At 43.3% G+C, this 15,297-nt stretch overlaps 1 protein-coding gene across 1 annotated transcript in view; it reads left to right on the top strand.

The window, feature by feature from the left end:
- Deptor (DEP domain containing MTOR interacting protein) overlaps nt 1-15,297 on the top strand; it is a 161,746-nt gene that overhangs the window by 67,311 nt on the left and 79,138 nt on the right. The gene's annotated exons all lie outside the window — the stretch shown is intronic.

Raw genomic sequence — 15,297 nt, 5'->3', positions numbered from 1 at the left:
AGTCTTCTAACTTCTCTAGGAAGGAGGCGTGGTCACCATCAACTCCCAGGTGAGGAAAGCGAATTAGAATTGAGCAGACTAGCCGGACTCAGTGGCATACGCCTTTAGTCCCAGCACTCAGGAGGAAGGGGCAGATAGATCTCTGAGTTCGAGGCCAACCTGGTCTACAGAGTGAGTTCCAGGACAGCTAAGGCCACACACAGAAACCCTGTATCAAAGAAAAGAAAACAAAAAGAATAAATAATAATAATAATAATAATAATAATAATAAACGAAGACAGAAATGAGCAAACTAAAATACTCGAAGTCTTTCTGTTGTTCAAGACTGATCCTGGGGGCCAGCTATATGCCTCAGCAAGTGAAAGTGCTTGCTGTGCAGGCCCAAGGACCCGAGTTCAATTCCTGGAGCTCACATAAAGGTGGAAGGAGAGAACCAACTCCCCAAAGTTGTCTTTTGACTTCCATGTGAATGCCTTTACATGTGTACCTCCCATACCTCTAATATTAAATAAAACTAACAACAAAAAGTTGTCCTGGTCTGTGAGTTCGAGGCCAGCCTGGTCTCCAAAGCGAGTTCCAGGAAAGGCTCAAAGCCGACAAACCCTGTCTCGAAAAACAAAAAAAAAAAAAAAAAAAAAAGAACATGAAGGAGCCTGGTACTCACCCCTGGGGTATATACTCTTGTTTATTAATAAAGCCCAGCTTTGCTTCATACTAAAATAACAATGACAACAACAACAATAATAGTAATAAATAATGTCAATGATAATTTTTAAAAATTAGATTTGCTTGCAGTTACCCTATGGAAACTGAAGACCATTTCAGGGTGCTTTGAACACCCCCCCCCCCCCCCCCCGCTTTTTTAAATCTAGCTCTCACTGAGTGTCATGGAGTCCATCTGGAAAATGTTCACAAAATCCTTTCTAGTGAAAACCCACTATTGTTGGGTAAATCAGCGTTCAGTGTCAGAGGGAAAGAACTGTCATGGAGCAGGAGGGGTTAGGGACATACTGAAACTAGGCAGAAGAGGATGTTTGAGGAGTAGTACCAGTGGACCACACAGCTGGATGTCTCACAGCAGCCGGGGACTCTTCCATCATTGACACTTTATGTGGTACTGACTCCCTTGGCTGGTGGCTTTGTGTGAAACATCGGGATGATGGCAAGACCATGTTGTTGCATTGTTTTTCAGGCTTTGTGTGCTAAATGAAAACATCCATGCTTAATTACAGTCCCTTCATGCGGGGCTTGGGAGCAACAACAAAGGCATTATTCTCCCAATTGGAAAAAGAAGCACATTGGCAGCACTTAGTTATTTTAGAGCACCCCCCCCCAAAAAAAGGACAAATTCTTTCCTACTATAAAGAAAGCAAAATCCAACTATTATTTTTTAACATTGACTGAAGCTAATTTGCAGCTAAACTTTGACGATGAACTGGACTGTAATATCCATAAAGTGCTTATATATATATTAGTGGGGAACTGAGCACATTATTACCCTGTGGAGCCACTGTTGAAATATTTTTAAAACATCTCTACAGTCCACTCTGGCTTAACATTCTAAGCAAATTAGCTTTGTCATTTTCTAGAATATGAAACTTTTTTTTTTAAAAAAGTAATTTAGCCTTTAGGCCGTGGCAGCCATTTTCTGGTAACTCAGCCCAAATGACAAACACAAAGGGAAAGAAGTATACGGTCCTCTGGCCGTATACTTGCGACTCTCCGAGAAGGATGATACTGTAGACCCCAAGGGAATGCACACTGCTCAAAAAAGTAACGCCCCTTAAGTGTTACTATGGCAGAACAGGGGGAGCCGCAGCGCTGCTCAGCCTGCCATGGGGATCATTGCAAACAACCAAGTTAAGGCTAAGATCCTTGCCAAGAGGAGAAATGTGCAGACTGAGCCTGTTGAGCACTCAGAGTCAGAGGGAATGGAGCATGCCTATAATTTCTGCGCTCGAAAGTTGGAGGCAGGGGGATCGGGAGTTTAGGGCCATTTTAACATAGTGAGTTCCAGACTAGCCTGGACTACCTGAGACTGTCTCCAAAAGCAAAAAAAAAAAAAAAAAAAAAAAAAAAGGAAAGACTAGAGAGATGTAGCTCAGTTAGTAGAGAATTTGCCTCATGTGTGCCAAGTCCTTGCTACACATACATTCAGCAAAGTGTCATACACCCATAATTCCAGCACTCAGGAGGCAGATGCAGGTGAAACAGAAGTTCAAGGCCATCCTCAAGGCCAACCTGAGCTGTATGACACACTACAAACACAGAACGGAGCTGAGATCCTAGAGCCCCGCCAGACGCAGATGGCCTTCAGATTTAAATCCAGGACTACTTCCTCGATCCACTACCGCTCTAGAGCTAGGAGTGCTAAGAATAGTCCGGAAAGAAATGTACTAACCAGATCACGTCCCCTCAGTGTGACCCCAAGGGGGTGTCGCCTTTATTCATCCAATTTCCTTCCTGCACCGGGACAGATTTAACAGAAGCAACCACGAGGAGTCACATTCCGCTTTTACAGCTCATTCCTCGACAGTGGCAGAGTTTCCACACTCCTGGTCAGTGCATGCCCCAGCTTGCTGGTGTCCCACCCCGCAACCCCCTCCAAACCCCGCCCATAGCAATTGGCCTTTTGGTGCAGATAACCTCTTGATGGCTTCCAGCCAGTGGACCAGCTCAGTCCTATGTGAGAGTAGTTCTAGCTATTCAGAAACTTGTTTACTTTCCTCCCCTCTGATGGTCCCTCCCCTCTGATGGTCCCTCGCTTTATTCTCCATGCTCCCAGTGAGCAGCACCTGCCAGAGTATGGGGAAAGGCCTGTGCGTTTGCTAAACAGGAGCGAGACCACTACAGTGGGAAATGACCACATGACTGATCACCAGTGCACAAAAGCATCTCTGGGTTGCCATCCCTCATGACTGGGTTCAGGATTTTTCTATGATTCTCCCTCACCTCCAGGCTAAGAGCCTCTCTAATTGCGCATATCGCCTATGCTTATCTCCCGTTCTCTCACATCCAATCCCTCCCTGGCCCGGCCCATTTGTGCTTGTTCCTTGATCCTCTGGGCTGTCTCACTAGCTCCCAGGAAAACTCATTTTGTTCTTTTTTTCAAAATTTGAGACATGGTCTCATGTAGCCCTGGCTGGCCTCAAATTTCTTATGTAGCCAACGCTGGCCTTGAACTCTTGATTTTCAAACCTGTATGTCCTAAGAACTTCACTCAGGAGTCAGTCTCGAACAGGTGGGCTCCCTTGAGTTTAAAGCTAGCCTTGGTGACATTGTGAGTTCTAGTGCAGCCTGAGCCACAGAATGAAACCCTAGCTCAAAACTAACTAACAAAAATCTATCTTACAGGAGTGCTTAAAATATAGAATTGTACATTATGCTACTTGGTTTTGTTTTGTGGTTCCATAGATTAAACTGAGGACCTCACACACATGATAGACAAGGGTGTCATTATTAGCGTCATCCCCAGGTTGACCTACTGTAAAAAGAGCAGGGGCCATTTCTCTTCTGCTTTATAGTGCTTCCACGAACACTCAGCCATACATCCTGTAGCCACATTGATGGTTCCCCTGAAAGGGTGGCTCCTGCTTGTCATCATATACAGTTTTCTCTTTCTTTCTTTCAATCACGGTGCTAGCTTTTGTCACTTTTTTCAGTTGTCTGTTGAGATAAGCCTTGCTGTGTGGCCCTAGATGCCTAAGTACTCACTATGTAGCCAAGGCTGGCCTTGAACCTTCCTGCCTCAGCTTCCTGAGTGCTAAGATTCTAAGGTGTGCACCACCACATCTAGCTGGTGGGGTGCAAAGCTCTGAACTCAGGGCTTAGTGCATAGTAAGCAGTCACTCTACCAATGGAGCTACATGCCCAACAGATGTGGGAGAAACTTGAAGTTGTCAAACTGATCCTATGAAGGATTTACTGATAAAGTTGCTGAGAAAATATTAAGTTCTATAAAGTAGAATTTAATAAAAGAGCGAGGTCTCTAATGTGATAGAAAGGTAAGAAGTGTACTAACCAGATATATTAGAAACTGGGAGAAAGAAAATTCTGCACCATAATTGGAGTTTAGGGTTGCTGAGAAAGTTTCTGCTGATATTTATTCACCAAGATTGACCTTCAATTAGGCTTTATTCCTATAAGGGAGACAACCCTGACTTACAACTGGCCATTAGGTCCATCCCCATATCAAAGAACATGCCTCTGAGGGGCTGTTCAAGGGTGCAGTTCAGGGTTATAGCCATCAAGGCCCAGTCTTGGCATTAAGCCTCCTGTGCTCTTATTAGGAAAATCCTAATTCTGCCAGGTTGGCAAGATGACCTGGTGAAAGAACTATTGGAGAACAATGCTGGTGTACTTAAATAATTCTGGCAATATCTCTACTGTATGAATCTCCCGTCTGCCTAAGTGACCAGACTTGCAATCTGGTATCTCTTTTTTTTTTTTTTTTTTTTTTTTTTTCAAGACAGGGTTTCTCTGTGTAGCTTTGCACCTTTCCTGGAACTCGCTTTGGAGACCAGGCTGGCCTCGAACTCACAGAGATCCGCCTGCCTCTGCCTCCCGAGTGCTGGGATTAAAGGCGTACACCACCACTGCTTGGCCGGTATCTCTTTTTAAATTGTTCAAAGTGTAACCTGTGGCTGGGACCTATAAGAAATTTCAGGATGAGAGCTTATGTGGAAAACCTAAGCCTAAGGTCTAGATAAGGCGGTAAAATGCTCTACATGAGGGGGCTGTACCTTGGTTGTCAGCCTTACTGGGACAAGTACTGTTAAAGTCTTTCCTTGGGGTTGGAGAGATAGCTCAGTGGTTAAGAGCACTGGCTGCTCTTCCAGAGAACCTGGGTTCAAGTCCCAGCAACCACATGGCAGCTCACAACTATCTGTAACTCCAGTATTCAGCACCCTCACACGGTCATAGATGTAGGCAAAATACCAATGCGCTTTTGGGGGCACACGCGCACACACACACACACACACACACACACACACACACACACACACACACACACGAGTCTTTCCTTCATTAATTTCTAAGTGTGAAGCGATTTCTCAGTGAGAAGGCATATCATTTCCATAACACAACTAATACTTCTATTGTCTGATACTTATGAAAGTATGCGCAATAAATAATAATTTTGTTTTTCTAATGAACCAGTTATTGGGACAGTCTGCGAGGCTTGTGTTTTGAGCTGAGGGCAGCCACACCTGGTCTCCATCGCTCTTGTGCGGTGTTTGGCTAGATGACCTAAGTTGAATGAAGCCTTTTTAGAATGGTTGTGGTTTTAAATCCGTATTGGCTTCTTTTCCAGATGCATACAAGTTCTGAAAATGACTCTTCAGAGAACACTAAAAACCCTGGGGAATGTGAAAATTACAGCTTAGGTTTCAGAATGTTAGTGTTCTGTTTGCTTCCATCTAATTCAAAATAGCAAGCAAAGAGGAAGGGCTATTATCCTTCAGAGAAGTAACATTTCATGACTGTTGCCGGTGGTATTTGCTTAGCTTTCCCTTGGTTGGGTAGGAAATATTTATTAAACATCTAATGTCTACCTCCTCTGAATTTAGTTTTCTAAGAAATAAAAATGTTTAAGACACCATAGTATTCTGTCTTTAGGAGTTTCTAGTTTGGTTGGAGGGGTACAAACCATGTATTATACCTGTCCAGGAGATGCAGGCCTTTGATTCCAGCATGTTGAAGGCCAACCTGACTAATGCAGTGAGACCCTGTCTAAATAAAAAGCTAAGCTAGTAGTCTAGAGAGAACTCAGTCAGTTCAACCCCCCCAGACCTCCCCTATGATTAAAAAACCCAGGTATGATAGCATGTTTATAATTTCAGTGCAGGGAGGTAGAAGTAGGAGGATGTTGGCGGCTCACTGGCCAGCAAACTTAGTTTCAGATCAATGAGAGACCCTGTCTCAAAAAAAAAAAAGAAAAAATGTGGACAGTGACTGCCAAGAGTTTGCCTACCATGTACAAAGCCCGAGGTTAAAGTGCCAGTTCCATAGAAATAGATGATAGATAGGTAGGTAGGTAGGTAGGTAGGTAGGTAGGTAGGTAGATAGATGATAGATAGATAGATAGATAGATAGATAGATAGATAGATAGATAGATTTATATTAAAAATTGAACCAGATGTGATGGCTTATGCCTATAATCATAGCAGTAAAGAGGTTGGAGCAGGAGACTCACTCACTGTAAGGAGTTTGAGGCTATCCTGAGCTCAAGGCTACTCTGGGCTACTTAGCCAGACTCTGTGTTAAAAGCAGAGAAAGAAAGAAAAAAAAAGCATATGATACCACAGGCCTGTACTTCCTCAGCTGAGAAATGGACACAGGAGGACCAGGGGGTTGATGCTAGCTCCACTACACTGGAGAGCTTGAGGTTATCCTGAATTACATGAGACCCTGTCTTAAAGCAGGGGCTGGACTACATTGTCTTGAGAAGCTGCACCCATGCTTTGCATTTGTACGGTCCCTCTTATGAGCATCCTTCTATTAAATACCATGCTTAAATGTTACAATCACCCCTCAGTGAGCCCCAACTCTGCTTCTGAAGAAAAGAGAGTACAGTTGAGACCGTAGCTCAGAGATGGAGCATTTGCCTAGCAAGCGTGAGATCCTAGGTTCAATACTTTTTGTTTTGTTACTGCAAAAAATAAGCAGAAAAAAAGGAATATTAAAAGTTGAGCTCAAGCTGGGTATGATGCAAGCCTTTAATTTCAGCACTCAGGGAGGCAGGGGTAGGTAGATCTCTGAGTTTGAGGACAACCAGGACTATACAGAGAAATTCTGTCTCGAAAAAAACAAAAAAACAAAACAAAGCAAAAGTTGAGCTCTAGTGATTGACATCTATAATCTAAATACTTGGGCATCTAAAATAGGAGTATGGCCAAACTTCAAGACTAGCCCAGTGTCTTAGCCAAGGTTTCTATTGCTATGAAGAGACACCATGACCATGCAATTTTCATAAGGGAAAACATTTAATTGGGGTTGGCTTACAGTTTCAGAGGTTTAGTCCATTATCACTATGGCGGGAAGCATGCAGACAGACATGGTGCTAGAGAGGATGCTTCTCAGCTTCTACATCTTGAGCCTCAGGCAGCAGAAGTGAAAACTCTTACTAGGCCTAGCTTGAGCAAATATGACCCTCAAAGTGACACACTTCCTCCAAGAAGGGTATACCTATTCCAGCAAGGCCACACTTCCTTAAATAGTGCCACTCCTTATTGGGCCAAGCATTCAAACAAGTCTCTGTGGGCCTTACCTATTCAAACCACCACACACAGAATGCATGTCATTCTAAGACAGCTTGGGTTACAGTGATATCCTGCACACTTGTGTATTTGTGTGTGTGTGTGTGTGTGTGCGTGTGTGTTATGGGGTCCACGTACATATACAATAAATATAGAAGAAAAAAAACCATGACTTTAAGTTCAGTCTTGGCACGTTTTTTATTTTTGTTGTTCTCATTTAGTTTAGGGAGAAGGAGTAAAAGGGTTATGTAGGTTGTGGCTTAGTTTAGATACTTCGGTAGAGACTTAAGGACTTCACTGATGGTGGAAAACAAGATTGCACGTTCTGTCCTTTGTGTGAGACCTCCCCCTACTCTTCTGCCCTTTCCTTCTGGCTAGAGCGGCCCTCATCTCCACGAAGCAGTGGGCATGAGCCACTGGGCCTAGATCTCAGCCCTCCTTTCCCCCAAAGCCCGTTTCCTTTGTGCAGTAAACATCCTGGATCATGGGGCCAGCCACTCTCCTGGTGTTTTGAGAGAGATTTCCACGCTGTAGTCCAGGCTGCGCAAGAATGAACTCCTCAGATACCCTCAACCGGTCTCAAACTCATGCAAGTCATTCTGCTTCAGTCTTGAATGCTGAGATTACAAATGTGAGTTGCCATGCTTGGCTTGAGCCCTACTTCTGAGGAATAGTTTAGATTCCTCCAGAAGAGGAAGGAGGGAAAAAAGCTGTTAAGAACAAGAGGATTGCGGTATATAGGGGAGAGTGAGTGAATATACTTTGTTTCATGTCATACATGGAGGTGATGATGGGGCAGAGGACATTTATTCTCGTTGTCCAGTGTTGTCTTCCCCCATTCTCTCACTTTTTCCCATATGCAGTGTTTATACTCATAAATATTAATGAATAGTCATCTGTTTTCTAGTTCACTACCTAATTATGAACAATATAGCAATATATATGCATACGTACTACATAAATCTGTTATCGATAATAACAGAGTACTTAAAACTTCCTATTCTCATGTAAGCATTTACTTACAGTAAGCAGTACTAACTTACTAATCAAACAAGTCAGTCAGAATTCAAAACTGTGAAAAACACATGTATATAATTTATGCCTAGTTAATATAAACTAGTTTATTTATAAAATAAATGAACTATAATTTAAATAAACTAGTTTATTATACGGGATAGTAATAGAAGCATATTTTCAGTAGCCAAGCATCTGGTTAACCATAAGCCTAACTGTAATTTGACTTCTTGATTGATAGGACTTTCTTTCGTTAAAAGTGTAGGGCAAGTGATTTGGGGAGGAATTTGAGTTATGGAGAACTGTGTCAGGATAAAAAGAAATCATTACTAGCCTACCCTCAGAGGTAATATTAATATCTTAGTGAATAGATGTTTAATTTTCAATCACAGTTGTGATGTATGTAGGATGATCGATCCTCATGTTAACATGACTTCATTTTAATTTTTTTAGTACTTCCCTTTTTTGAGACCATGTCTTACTTTATGGCCCAGGCTAGACTTGCTACGTAACCCCAGCTGGCCTCACCCATGGTCCTCCTGCCCCAGCATTGGGAGGTCATGCTGTATATACCAGGCTGGTCTTGAACTCATAAAGAGTTCACCTGCCTCTACCTCCCAAGTGCCAGGATTAAAAATGTGCTTTCATTGCCATTATTATGGGCCCTATACCTGGCTTGGCATCTGACTCTTTATGTAGCAGGAAATGGGCTGAAATTCCTGATTCTCCTGCCTCTACCCTTCTGAGTGCTGGCAATGTGCACCACCACGACTTGCTTGCCGCAACTTTTGGCCCTGCACACAATTCTCATATATTCCCATGTGACACAAGGTTTGCCTGACCCTTTTGAATTTTTTTCAACACACAAGGAGATCGGTATCAGCTCATTTCTATTCCTATTTTGGCACCGGAATGGGGTAGTTCCTTCCATTGTATGGCCTTTCCTCTGGGTTCACATGAATCTGGGAAATCTGACTCGGGTACACATCAGGAGAGGTGGAAATGAGCTCAGAAGCATGGACTGAGTCTGCTGCGTGTTGGCAGTCGAGGCTCAGCCATGCGTAACCGTGTCGATGGACTGTGGCTGTATGCCATTGTTATGGGCCAGCATACGAACAGCTTTACTAAAGATCAGTTCGCTTCATGAAAGGGAAGATGTTCTAGGGCAATAGCCATACTTTGGATTACTAACTAAAATGGAATTAACGTCCTTGTTAGTGGAACTATATAAAGAATCTTAATTTTGTTGCAAAATGGGGTTTGAATCCACCCCCACCCCATAGTAGCCCCATAAAACTTTTAACACAGTCACCATCATCCACAGGATTAAATTTGTTTTACAGGTTTGTAGTACAGGTTTCTGATGTAGTAGGCACAGTGATTTTTTTGGGGGGTGGGGTGGCGTCATTCTCAAAATAGGATATTATACTATAGCCCTCACCAGCCTGGAACTTATTTGTAGCTCAAACTAGCCTCAGACTTACAGTGATCCTCCTGTCTCAGTCTCCTTTTGAATATTGAGATTATAGGCATCAGCCACTGTGTCTGACCAGGGACTATCTGTCTGCATTATCATATTTAAATGATACAAAAGTTCCCAACTAGGCACACTTATTACTTTTTAATTATTATATTTTATCTTTATTTTATATATTTCGATCCTTACATTTTACTGTGTGGTGTGTGCACATGTGCCATGGGGTACATGTGGAGATGAGAGGACAGTCAGTGGGAGTCAGTTTTCACTTCTCCCACGTGGGTCCCAGGAATCAAACTCGGCATCAGGCTTGCTTAGTAAGTACCCGTGTTAGTGGAGCCATTTCTCTGACTCTAGACACCATTACTCTTCCCACTTTACAGGTGGAGAATTAGTCACATAACCAAGTACTTCTCTGATCTTAGATCTCATACTTTGAAAAAAGTACCGTGTGGATAAGTAAATAGAGATAATGCAAATGGCAATAGAGTGCCATATAGATGGGGATAGAGATAACACAGAACTGTGATGAGCTACAGTTATTTCAAGTACCATTTGGGGACTAAAATAGGCCAACTGCAGTTATTCCCTGACGATCATCCCAAGCATTCCCACCATTCCGTCTCGGCAGGTTTGAGGTCCTCTAAAGAGACGGCATGTATGTCGCCTCCCCCTGATAGTCTCTGACCTTTGAGCCAAGGCAGTAAGGCTGTCATGGTTGATTGGCATTTGACAGCAATGCCAAGATGTGCAACAGGGAGAAAATACTCCCCCGGTGCAGAGACAGCTGGATAGCCACATGCAAGAATGAAATTGGCGTCTTACCTCACACCTTATGTAATTGAGTCAAACTGTGTCATTGAACTAAATATAAGAAAAGAGAACAAGAAATGGGGGGAAAATACCAAAAAAACCTCTTGTGCTTGGGCAAGGCAAAGGCAAAATCAACAAAGTAAGAGAGATAGATGGAATTAAAAGCCTGTGCTATGATCAGGGCTATAAAAGATGGGAACTGATAAATCACAATAGGAGAAAAATATTTAAACACTATATGTCTCATAAGACACTCACCTTCAGACCATGTAAAGAATTCATAAAACTCAATAATAAAGAGCCATGGCCAGCCAGGTATAGTGGCACAAGTGTGTAACCTCAAATTTGAGTGGTGGAGGCAGGAGGGTTAGGAGTTCAAGGTCATCCTTGGCTACAAGAGACTGTATCAATGACACGATAGGCAAACGACCTATGAGCCATTTATTTCCCCCAAAGGAGATACGGAAAATGGACAATAGATGCATGAAAAATGATCAAAGTCATTAGTTGTCAGGGTCATACAAATCAAAACCTCAATGTGATACAACTTCACACCTATGGGATGATTATAATGAAATGGAACAGATGATAATGATTTTCTGGCTAGAATGTGGAAAATTTGGAAAGCAGTCTGGCAGTCTCTCAAAAGGCTGAACAGTTGCCATATGGCTGAACAATTCCATTTCTGGGTGTATGATGAAGAAAAAAATGAAACATACACACACAAAACCCTTGTACACTCATGCATCACTTAATGACATGATTAGAGAAATCTGTTATTAGGTCAGTTTGTCATTGTGTGAACATTATATGGTACACTTACACAAACCTAAAAAGTCTAGGCTATGCTGCATGTATGTATAGTCTATTGCTTCTAAAGCTGGGATGAACAAAACCATATAATATTAAAACAGACAAACAGGCGTGGTGGTGCATACCTATACTTACAGCATTTGGGAGGCAGAGGCAGGGGGATGCAAAGAGCTGGGCCAACCTGGGCTACATAGTCTGTTAATAGCTGTGGGGTTTTGTTTGTTTGTTTTTAAATTGGGGAATGAAAATGCTCTCACATGGATTGTATGGATTGCTGCATAGTGAAAACCATTGAATTGTACCAGCTAAGTGAGTCATCATATGATATGAGTTACAGTGGAATAAAGCTAGAAGTGTAGAGTAAAGGGAGAAGGAAGAGGTGGAGTCAGCATCCCGGCAGCAGCTGCTTCCGCTTCCTGGAGCCCTGTGTCTCCGTGTGTGGAGCTCAGGTTGCCTTCCAGGACAGGGGCTGTATCAAGATGTAGTGCAGGGTTGAATATCCAGCTCTGGCCACCCCTTCGCACAATTATGTGAGTGGCCTCCTACCTAGAGCCACAGAGGGATTACCAAATTACATCCCGGCCAACCCTTAGAATACTTAAGAGACAGTTAAATGGTGATTGTTTCAAGCCACCAAGTTTGAGAGTAATTTTTTCCTTCTTTTAAAATAATTATTATAATTTTCAATGTTTGAGTATTTTGCCTACATGTATGTCTATGTACCACGTGAATGCCTGGTGCTTATGGAGGCCAGAAGAGGATGTCAAATCCCCTGAGGCTGGTGTTATAGATGGCCATAAACCACCATGTAAGTGCTGGGAATTGAGCCTGGGTCCTCTGGAAGAGCAACCAGTGCTCTTAACTGCAGAGCCATTTTTTTTTTATATACCAGAACAGACCAAATAGTAAGTCAAATTCCTTCTTTAACACGGAGTCTTCATCTAAATACTGAAATCCAATCCCGAGAAAGACTTGGTCTTAAAAAGAGGAACCAGGATGGGGACATTCCTGGATTGTGAGGGGAAATGAGTTGAGATGAGCTGAGGACACCGGGAGTTTTAAATGGCAAGAGATGAGCCTGCCAGCTGGCCGCTTTCCTGAAGCCTTGGCAGGAGGAGCTCGCCAGCCACTTGTCCAGAGGCCACCAGCTACTTAGCAGGAGTTCTAAAGGACGGAGCAGATCGTATTTCTGGTTACAAGAAGCAGCGTGGAGTAACCCCATGCACTTGTCCGCTTGGCACCCTAAGAGGAAAGCGACCATGCAGGAAGAAGCTGAAGTGGAGCTGCAGGCTAAGAGCCTGCTCCGGAAATAGAGAGAATTTTAAAAAATCATTGTAATTGCATTACTTATCGATTTATCTATCTTGTGTGCGCATGTGTGCATGCCGTGGCACACATGATATTCAGAGGATAGCTTTCAGCAGCAGGTTCAATTCTTCCATGAGATAGAACGCAGAGCTTCGGGCTAGGAGGGGAAGCGCCTTTACCCAGAGAGTCACTTCATCAACCTGTGGAGAGGGTTTTACTTTTTATTTATTTATTTAAAGAGAAAATTTTAAGGTAGAGTCTCACTGCGTTGCCCAGGCTGGTCACGGATGAGAGAGCCTTTCATCTTAGCCTCCTGAGCATTAGGGATAAAAGACATGCGCCACCACACCTGGCTTTGTGAGGGCCGCGTTTTAATGCTGTGTAGCAAGGAATACATAATAATGAGCTTAATTTATTCGTCAGCATTTTTTTGGGGGGTAAACATGTTACATTAGGAAACACCTATAAACAGCTTAGATGGGGCCTGTGATCTCTAAATGTTCACTTTCAAGTAAACAGATGATTCCTGGGTGGTTCTAGAAGAGATACAGTGTCCAGACTGTATATAGACCTGAGAGTTCTCACAGGAAATAACGTATAAAATGGGAAAACTTAGGAGACCGGTGTTTCTTCTCTTTTCATTCACAATACCATGAGCATCCACAGAAGTGGAGGAATGGTGACGGTCCTTATTGTCCTGTGCATGCGTCCTTCTGCCCTTCCTGCTCCAGTCTCATCACCGACACAGGCTCCCAGCTCTGGCTCTGCAGGGGTTTCTCTGATGTAATTTTGTTTCTAGGTCTTGGCAATGCTATTTCATCTTTCTCTCCATGTTCAGAGATGTGCAGTATGTCACACATTTTTTTTTTTCATTCTCCATTTATATCAGTGTGTTTCATTGGTTGGTTATCAAAAAATGAACTAGTAGTTCAAACAGCTGTGATGTCCTGTTTCTTCCAGTTCTGTGGGTCACATGGGGGTCCCTCTGCTGGTTTCTCTTGGGCTCCTTCATGTGGTTGCTGGTGGCTCAGACAGAGGGTTTCTGTTGGGCTGGCAGGTCCAAGATGGCCCCCGTCATGCTTCTGAGAGTTGGTCCTGGCTATTGCCTCGTACCCTGGTTCTCCCTGGGACCTTTCTCCTAGAAGCCTACACCTGCTTCTTCCATGGTCATTTCTGGATGGCACCCTCAGGTAAAGGCAAACATTTGTTCAGAAGCCTCCTGTTAATGTCACTTTGCCTCATCCGTTGTCATGAGGCCAGTCACAGGTTCCTCACTTGGGGACAGCAGAGAGGGAGGAAGCAAGAGGAAGTGTCTATCTAATTATTCCTTATCAATAAAAACTCAGGAGTCAGATATCGGGGTAAGAACCTGAACTATCAGAGAAGTGACCAGTGACCTCCTCTCTCTCTCTCCTTCGTTGACCCAAAAGGGCCAAGAATCTTTTCTAACCCCCCACTCCTAGTTCCTGTGTCTCTCTATATGTCCTTGGTCCTCTAAAACCTCTATGGCTAATTTTGGTCAGCAAGTGGCTAGCTCCGCCCTCTAACTCAAGGTAAACTTTATTGGCAGTCTCGGGAGTGTCAGAGTATGAACAAAATATCCCACAACAAGATGATCTTCTTGTGTGTCTTCTTTTCAAAAATTTTAAAAGTATTTATTTATTATTTATTTGTTGGTGTGTGTGGATGTGAGTGTGGGCCTATGGATGTCACAGCAAATATGTGTGGATATCAAAGGACAACCCCATGGAGTTCTCTCTTTCCACCTTTATATGAATTCTGGGAGGCAAGGTCATTGGGCTTACATGGTGTCTTAGTTTGGGTTTCTATTGTTGTGAAGAGACACCATGACCACAGCAACTCTTATAAGGAAAACATTTATTTGGGTGGCTCACTTACAGTTTCAGAGGTTCAGTCCATTATCATCAGGTTGGGGAGCATGACAGCGTGCAGGCAGACGTGGTGCTGGGAGCTGAGAGTCCTACATCTTGCAGGTAACAGGACGTCAGCTGACTATCACACCGAGGGAAACTTAAAAGAAACCGCACGGCCCGCCCCCACAATGCCACACTTCCAACAAGGCCACACCTCCTAATAGTAACACTCCTTTTGGGGGCCATTTTCTTTCAAACCACCGCACATGGCCTGTGCTTTTGCTTTCTGAGTCATCTCACTGGCTCTCTGTCACGTCTCTTCTAATCGCGTCATCAGAGCTTCAGTCTCAAAAGCTATTTTTGCCCAAAGTCCCCATCTCCAGGTGCCATCACTTTAGAGACACGTAAATTGGGGGTGGGGACACATGCAGTCACTCCGAAGTTATTTTAACATGGTGGTCTAAGGGTGTGGAATTGGAGAAATGTTATGAGCCAAGTTAGAAAGATAGGCCGATGCCTTGTAGAAGCCCTGACTTACCCACGCTGCATTCTTTCTTTATATGTGTGCTATATTTCTTTATGCTGCATTTGTTTTGTTTCATAGAGGCGTGTTGCTTTTGTTGATGCTGCATTTGTTTGTAAAGATGTGTTACTGTTTCACCTTGCCTGCCTAAGGCACCTGATTGGTTTAATAAAAAGCTAAACGGCCAATAGCTAGGTAGTAGAGGGATAGGCAGGG

The sequence above is a fragment of the Peromyscus maniculatus genome, chromosome 20 (assembly GCF_049852395.1).
Source record: "Peromyscus maniculatus bairdii isolate BWxNUB_F1_BW_parent chromosome 20, HU_Pman_BW_mat_3.1, whole genome shotgun sequence".
In the NCBI taxonomy this organism is placed as follows: Eukaryota; Metazoa; Chordata; class Mammalia; order Rodentia; family Cricetidae; genus Peromyscus; species Peromyscus maniculatus.
This window is presented reverse-complemented; position numbering and strand designations above follow the sequence as displayed.